Consider the following 8179-nt stretch of genomic DNA (forward strand, 5'->3'; position numbering starts at 1 on the left):
CCACTGTGGTTTTTGATGGCTACCCCGAAGACCTGCGTACCAAAAGCATCAAATCTGCAGAGCGGCTCCGCAGAATGAAGAGGCACATTGCTCCTGAGGTCATCTTCACAAAGTCAATGGTGGTGACGATGACCCAGAAGCAATTTCTTTCAAATGACAGGAACAAGGAGCGACTCATCAGCTTGCTTACCGAGAGGCTGGAAAGTGAAGGCATATCAGTCAAGCAAGCTCGTGAGGATGCAGACCACATGATCGTCACCACAGCCATCGAAGTTGCCCATAGTCATGAGAAGGTTGCTCTAGTCGGTGAGGATACGGATTTGTTGGTCATCCTCACTGCTCTAGCCACACCATCGGCTAACATTTATTACCTCAAACCAGGAAGAGGAACAACACCACAAAAAATATTCACCCACCAGAGTTGTAAACTCACCGACGACCTGAAAAAGGTTCTCATTTTCCTCCACGCAATTAGTGGTTGCGACAAGCTGGGCAAGAAAAAAATAGTGAAACATGTGGCCAAGAATGTGCACATTTTAGAGGACATCAAACTCTTCTTTGATCACGATTCACAACCTCAAGCAATTGCAGAAGCTGGACAACGATTTTTGACCACCCTCTATGGTGGTAGAACAGAGGAAAATCTGGACAAGGTGCGGTTTGACCTGTTTGCCAAATCCCTCATAAAATCTAAATTCAATTTGGCTTCCCTACCACCAACCATGGAAGCAGCTTGCCAACATTGCTTCAGAACCTACCTCCAAGTTCAAATGTGGTTAGGGAACCAGATGGATCCGCTCCAGTGGGGATGGCAGCAGTCCAACTTTGGACTTGCCCCTGTTCTTACCTCCAAGGAACCAGCTCCACAGTCGCTTCTGATGAAGATTTCTTGCAAGTGCAGCAAAGGGTGTGCCGGTGCTTGCGGCTGCAGGAAGGCAGGTTTGAAATGTTCGATCATTTGTGCCAGTTGCAAGGGGACCTCATGCACAAACGCCCTCCAACTGGTAGAATTATTGGAAGATGCCGAAGAAGATGTGTATGGAGACCTCGACATTTTGACTGACAATGAATCAGAAGTGTCAGACATCGACCAAAATGTTGATCCCAGTGGTCCAACGGCAGAGAAACGTCGAAGACTTTAATTTTATTTCAGCACGTCTATTATTTAATGCTTATATTCACCCATTATGTATATATGTTTTAATTTAGTGACAATTTTTCATGTTAATATAAATATACTAATTTTGTATAGTATATTATTGTTATCCTGTTTGTGACCAAATTCTGTACATGAAGTTAAAACAACCATTGTAATTAATGTTGACAGTTGGGTCAATTGGCTAATTTTTCATTTTTGAATAAGACATCGTCTAAAACCTGTAGTTAAAACCAACCATTTACACTGATATTGAAAATTGGTCAAACTTTCAGCTGCTGTGGTTTGCTAACGAATTGTCCAAAAAAAAATTTTCTTGGTACCATTCAACGCAGAGATTAATGCTCTATAACTCTTATGAAATGTACTTTTCAAATATTTTGTTTCGTGGGGGAGATAAAAGCAAAAAACCGTAAAAACACCCCTTTTGGGGGCACATTTTCACCCCCCACCACTTTTCCACAACATCCCCCGAGGGGGATGACTTAGTAGAGTCATATTGGGTCATAAATGAAGCCATTGAAACAAAAAAAACCTTTTGTAGGAATTATTTCCGAATTGGATGTTTAACGCTACTGGCCTAATATTCCTGTTATGGAATATTATGTGGTGTTTATATCCTATTGACAACAGCAATTTTTTGCTTAATTTGTGTTTTTGTTTTTGGGTTTTGGTTTTTTTTTGTAGTTTTCTTCTACAGACATACATGAGCTTAGCAATGGCGTACGTCCGAAAGCTTACTTCAGGTCATGCGATTGTTTTACTTGCCTCGGAGACCTCCCCAGAGTCTCGATGACCGGTCTCTTTGCTTTGATTTAATAATAACTAATCTAAATTTAAAACTAAGTGTTCTTGGGAGGGTTCTAAGTGCGTCTTAGGCCAGATCTTTACGCCGTCATGCTGGGTTTCAACCATGCAAGAAGGGTAGGATGCATCATGTGCAGCCATGGCAGCGATTGGCTCCAAGACTAACTCCCCTCACTCTTAACTCTAGACCACAGTAACTAGATAAGTTGGGCCCAAGTAAAACCCACATGGACACAGGGAAAACCCTGGGCATTGTCATGCGGGGTGAAAATAATGCATTAAACAAAAGCAGGTTGGTTACGGGAAACAGAGGGATGTTTCAGGAAGAAGAATTGTTCGGGGTAGAAAGAAACTACTAAGCAAGGAGCGAGAACTCGTGCATTGCTGTCCGCATTGATTTTGGGCGGTGCTGGTTTATTCAGGGGCAACATTTTGTCGTTTCCCGCCAGGCTGCCAGCCAGCCTGAACTTAAATTGTGTGTTTGTGTTTTTTTATGGTAGAAAACCTGTATTTATACCTGTTTACTCCGGATGACGTCATAGCACTATTACTTACTGTGCAGTAAGTGGAACAAAGCCTCATTTGCAGTGCACTAAGGGCTGGTTGCACCAGTCATGTTTTTGCTCATGGTTATAGGCTGCTCCGTAACCGCAGAAACGGGCGTACACCCCGTCACAGGGAGGCAATCTTTTAACTATTTTACACAATCAATATTTAATTAATTATATTCGAGTATTTATTTTATAATATTTGAAGTGAAACTTCTAATGCGACTTCCAACAAGGTTGCGTTAAACGTTTAACGCTACCATGGAGGAAGCACATGAGCGTGGTATTCTTGCTATGCAGCGAAGTAAACAGTGTGAGCGTCGTGAAAACCAAAGGGGGAACTACCATTGAAGCAGTTTTTGCAAGAAATATTGAAAAAATAGAACTCAAACATTTCGTATCTCACTTTAGTTATCATAATCCCATTGTAAATGTTATAGATTTGGAAATTTCTACACTCGATAATGATAATTAAAAGATGCGATCAATTGTGAATTGTAAGCAATGTTAATAAAGTTTGTCTTAAAGAAACAATACGATTTCACTGAAAATCAATTTCTACCCCTTCCTATTTTCATTTACACATTACGAAGTTTCACTTCTTCCGCGCGGAAGGACTCCACGCACTATTTTTTTCTTCATGGTTTACATACTCATTTTAAACATTTAGGTTGAAACTTCCCTTTTTTTTTGACAAGTTAAGGTTTAAAATCATTTCGCAAAACTAATTAGATTGTTTTAAGGAACACATATTCACCGCGAAAGCTCTAAAGAAATTATAGATAATGAACCGTTATTTATGGAAGAATGAAACGTATAAAAGGGGTGATATTTATTCTTCTTCGTTTTCCGATTGTTTTCATGCACGGAAATACTGACAATTAATACCAGAGCGATATGAACAACACCCTTGTGTTTACTGCTGAAGTATGTAAGGAGAATCAATTTTTATTATAACTGTTTTTTTGGATATTTAATTAAACTTAATTATCAAGTTATCAATTTAGACATATTGCCTTATCACCGCACAAATAACATCGAAACTGTTCTTCTGAATTGTTTATATGGAGAAGCTTTAGTTAATAATGCCATAGCCATATATATAGTACAATTTAATAAAAAAAATTTTTTTAGCTCACACGAGAAATAAGGAATGTCACGCATCATGTACCGGTGCTGTAAAAGTATACCTACTGTAGCCACGATGAGCTTTCATTTTTAAGAATTGCACGTGTAATGTGAATTGTGTAAGCATAATTACAATATATTAAAGGTAGAAGGAATCTCCCAGCGTATTAAGCTTCCCCCGGGCAGTAGAAGATTTTTTCCAAGGGGGAAGGTTGGGAAATTTTGAAAAAGTTCCGACTGGGTGTGCAGGCGGATGCCACTCTTTGCCACTCAGACTTGCCATAAACGCCATCACCCTGTATGGCTCGAAGCCCTCTCTGAGCTGAACAACACGGGCTCTCCCCCCCAATTTATAACAACCCCCCCCCCCTCCACCCGCTCCCGTTTCAGACTGACGCGTCTGGTGCACGGGGTGGATCCTCAAAAAAAAAAAAAAAAAAATTTTCTTCGGTCGTAAAACTGATGCAATTTCGGTTCTTTACTGAGCTCATTTCAATGCAAATACTTTTTTTTACATGTTTTCTCGCATCACCCCCATAAAGATGTACATCTCGCGCACACTTCACTTTGATAAAATTCTGTAACTTTATGGAATGTCTGAAAAAAATTTCTCCCACCAAGGATACGTAAAAAAATATTTGTATTCGAACAGTCTTATCTTAGCTGCTTGAGTATCATAAGAAAAAATAAATAAACCTTGTTTACTGACGATACAGACGAATGATGGACGGTATACGTAAATGTAGAAATTATCATAGAAAAACTTGAAAATACATATCAACTTGAATCCATTTAAATGTTAAATTTATTTCGAAAGAGAAAAATAAATTTTGCGTGATTGCTAAAATGGCGTTCCGGTACTAGTCCGAATGGAGCCGCTTTCGCAGTTTTCTGGATTCATATCTCTCACTCTGGAGTGTCGTCGCAACCCTGCGACACCGAGGCATGAACACATTTTCTCGCGAGAGAGATTATTTTTAAACCTCCTGTTAAATCGCTGTATTCTGTAGATTCATGTTTTGGTTTTTATTCCTCAACTTTAAAGTGAAAAAAAAAATACTTATGATAGTTTTAAATTATTATTTTAAATAAGGGTTAATACGCTTCAAGTATAAGGCTATAGCTTTACGCCCGTGTTCACTCTCCAGTAGGCAGTGTGTGTATATATATGTTATATATATATATATAATTATATATTTACAAGTGAAAACAGGCCCAATTAATATAAAGCAATTAATTAATTTTTTTTTATTATTTCAGCTAATAATTACAGTATCAATTAAGTTACAACAGTTTAACTGTCCGTCTACAAATGAGTCACTCTTTCATTAAGTCTACAATTTGCTCTCCCCACTGGAACTCGACTGGACTGTGGTTCTCTCTACTGCTCGTCTCTTACCGCGCACCTCTGTCCCGACACACCGCGCCTCGTGCTACTCTCTCGTCCGCCGCGCACACAACACCGTCCCCGATGCACCGGTCTGCGCGCACGAAGCGCGTCTCTCGTCGCCCGCTATCGCTCGCCAAGGGGCCACTTGACTCCACCCATCGCTCCGAGGTTCAGCGATGTGTCCTAGAATAAAATAAGTGACCAAAGCACATCATGAACAGTGAGTAGTCCTAACGACACAACCTGTGTGTCATCCTAATTTCTAAAGATGTAATTCTCTGGCGGTATGATTAAAGGTATCACATTTGTTGTGCCTAACACGCCAGCCTCTTGATTTACAGAAATCTGTAAACCATTTCGTAAGTTTGACTACTGAAATCTGTCGTCTACACTTACCTGAAGAGATCCAAGAAGATCGAAACATGGATGCTTACATTTCTGAACCTTGAGCAGCCTCACGTGCAGAAATGTAAGCATCTATGTTTCGATCTTCTTGGATCTCTTCAGGTAAGTGTAGACGACAGATTTCAGTAGTCAAACTTACGACATGGTTTACAGATTTCAGTAAATCAAGAGGCTGGCGTGTTAGGCACAACAAATGTGATACCGTCATCTTAATTGCCTTACACTGTACACATGTGAGTGGGAGAAATTAGTAATGGCATGTCCACAGTTCTAACACGTGGACCACCACTGTTAAGCTTGCACCAACCTCTCACTGGGTATCCTGTCGAAAATAATAATAAGGGAACACAATTACACGGTGATTTTATACCACGTACCTAAATGAAGCCCAAAAACGTGAAAGGCAATATATAGCCTTCTTCGAACCGCGTACAAATTTTTTCTACAAATAAAGAAAGCTAGTGTCGGTGAAATTATGCGGTGACTACAAAGGAAATTTATTAGCGAATTAACTACGCGTGTTTCCGGTCTCTAATGCTTGCACGAATCTCCTGAGAGACTTATACGGAAAAAAATAAAGTAATTCTGTCGGATTTTACCAGGAAGAAATTAAATTTTTTTTTCCAGACACATTCCTTGTTGTTAAAGTGTTGGAGCAAAATAATGGTAAATGATTAATTCGTTGGCTCATTCACGGACTGAATTTGATTCGTGGGTCGATAAAATAGATATATTGAAACATTGATTAAAATGACTTTTTGTGTGAACTTAAAATTACCTATTTAATGTTATGCGTGTGAAAATTATATTTATGTATACTTAAGGAGACGTAGATGTACAGAGAACCTCAGCGCCCCGCATTACTTACTGCCTGGATCGTCCAAGCACTTGGCTAAGGTGTCCAAACCATCAAACCGTTACCTGCAAAGAGAGCTTTTCCACATAGCCAGAATCCTCTTTCCAATATCTGAGCATGTAGACCAAGCGACAAGGCAAACAAAAAATATAGCTTTCTTTAAGTACAGGCTGAAAAAACATCTTTGTAACAACTGCTTACCATGACCACTTCGTCGCTACCCTATTGCTTGAATCTGTGTGTGAATGTGCGAGTGACTGGTTTTAATGTAGTAGCACCTATTTTTTTTATACTATTTGCTGTATGTTTAATCACTTTCCGTTTAAGTATGTCAATGCTTAATTTTTAATTCCTTTAAATTAGTTATGGTTGAATCTTTTGTATTAGTTAATATTTGAACATTAAGTTAAAATTTTAATTTGGTATCTTAATATTTAGTCAACATCTGCTTATATCATTCTTAATTTTTGATATTCCACTATTTGATGTAATTGCAGAAAAGTTGTTAAGTGTAAGAAAAGACGTACCGCCTTAACTTCGCCACCAATAAAGACAATAAATAAATAAATAAATAAATAAATAAATAGAGAATCCCCAGCAGAGCATTTTTTTTGTGAACACCATTGGTGCCACGAGGAGGCAGCGAGTTGCCTTGGTACTGAGAGGCTATATATGCGCATCCTTGCACCCTCTCCGTGATCATGTTGGATGCTAGAGCTGGCTGCAGCTCCGACACTTCAAGAGGCAGGTACCTTCCCCTGCAGGAGTCAAGACCACTCACAAGTGGTAAAAAAAAAAAAATCAGAATTCCCCATATATAATAAGATTTCTATGGAGTGTGAAAAATGCGCTCGACGGGTTAGAACCCAGACCTCAAAGGTCCATTATGTAACTGAGTTTTTAATTAAAATTGTAACTAAATACTTTTTTTTTATAATAAAAAATATTTTTTTTCCATTCTTTTGCGATGATAATTACGAATTTTAAATATGGCCAACGTGGCATACTTAATTCTTAATGGCGTAGTCCGAAACGGCGGAAAGGTAAAAGAGAACAAAATTGTGAACGTGAAATAAATTTAAATGGTGACAGGGGTCAAGGTAAAGGTCAAGGGTCGCGGTCAAGATATTCCAATATTGTGACCGTGATATCACAAACCATGATGGTGGTCGACACTTCAACTCCTCAACCTTGAACTTGGTGCCAGGGGAACTATTATACTACTATACTTAAGATCGTTGCGTCCTCACTATTCGCGTCGTAGGTAACAATATATATGCACACACAGTACCGGATACAAAATGCGCCTGTACAGGATAACCAACCTAAATTATTAGCTCATAAAACACAGTTTTCGGCATTCGTAAATAAATTTTCTGGGAAAGCAAGTATATATACTCCACAATCACCACAATCACCTCTCTTTTAAGTTAGTCGGCTAAGTAAAGTGTTATTATTTTTTGGAAAGTTTTTAAAAATCCTCTTTATACTGTGATATGAGATCAATTAGATAAGGTTGGTCTCCTAAAGTATAAGTGGTTCCATGGTGTAATGGTTAGCACTCTGGACTCTGAATCCAGCGATCCGAGTTCAAATCTCGGTGGAACCTGATTTTTTCTTCCCCCTGACACTTGCTGTTCGCAACTGAGTTAATTGTTGCAAAAAAAAGTCCTCATACACTCAAAATTCATGTTGGGTTACTCTTTATGTAAAAATCTCCGTGAAAATAATCAGAGATATACCCAGTTTATATTACTGTAACAGTGACTTAATATACGAATTACCATGCTGTACTGTCACACTCGTATAATTTTCGACAAAATTAAACATAATATTTCTTACAAGTTTTCCGCTTGGCTGTAAGATACACTTGACTTCAGATCGTCTTT

The 8179-nt window shown here is 38.7% G+C and overlaps 1 non-coding gene across 1 annotated transcript; it reads left to right on the plus strand.

Annotated features, from left to right (window-relative positions):
- The first annotated feature begins 7827 nt into the window (after positions 1-7827).
- Positions 7828-7899, plus strand: Trnaq-cug (transfer RNA glutamine (anticodon CUG)). Its single transcript has one exon. It is a non-coding gene; the product is annotated as a tRNA-Gln (tRNA).
- Positions 7900-8179: the final 280 nt, after the last annotated feature.

Source organism: Bacillus rossius (genome assembly GCF_032445375.1).
Source record: "Bacillus rossius redtenbacheri isolate Brsri chromosome 4 unlocalized genomic scaffold, Brsri_v3 Brsri_v3_scf4_2, whole genome shotgun sequence".
NCBI lineage: Eukaryota > Metazoa > Arthropoda > Insecta > Phasmatodea > Bacillidae > Bacillus > Bacillus rossius.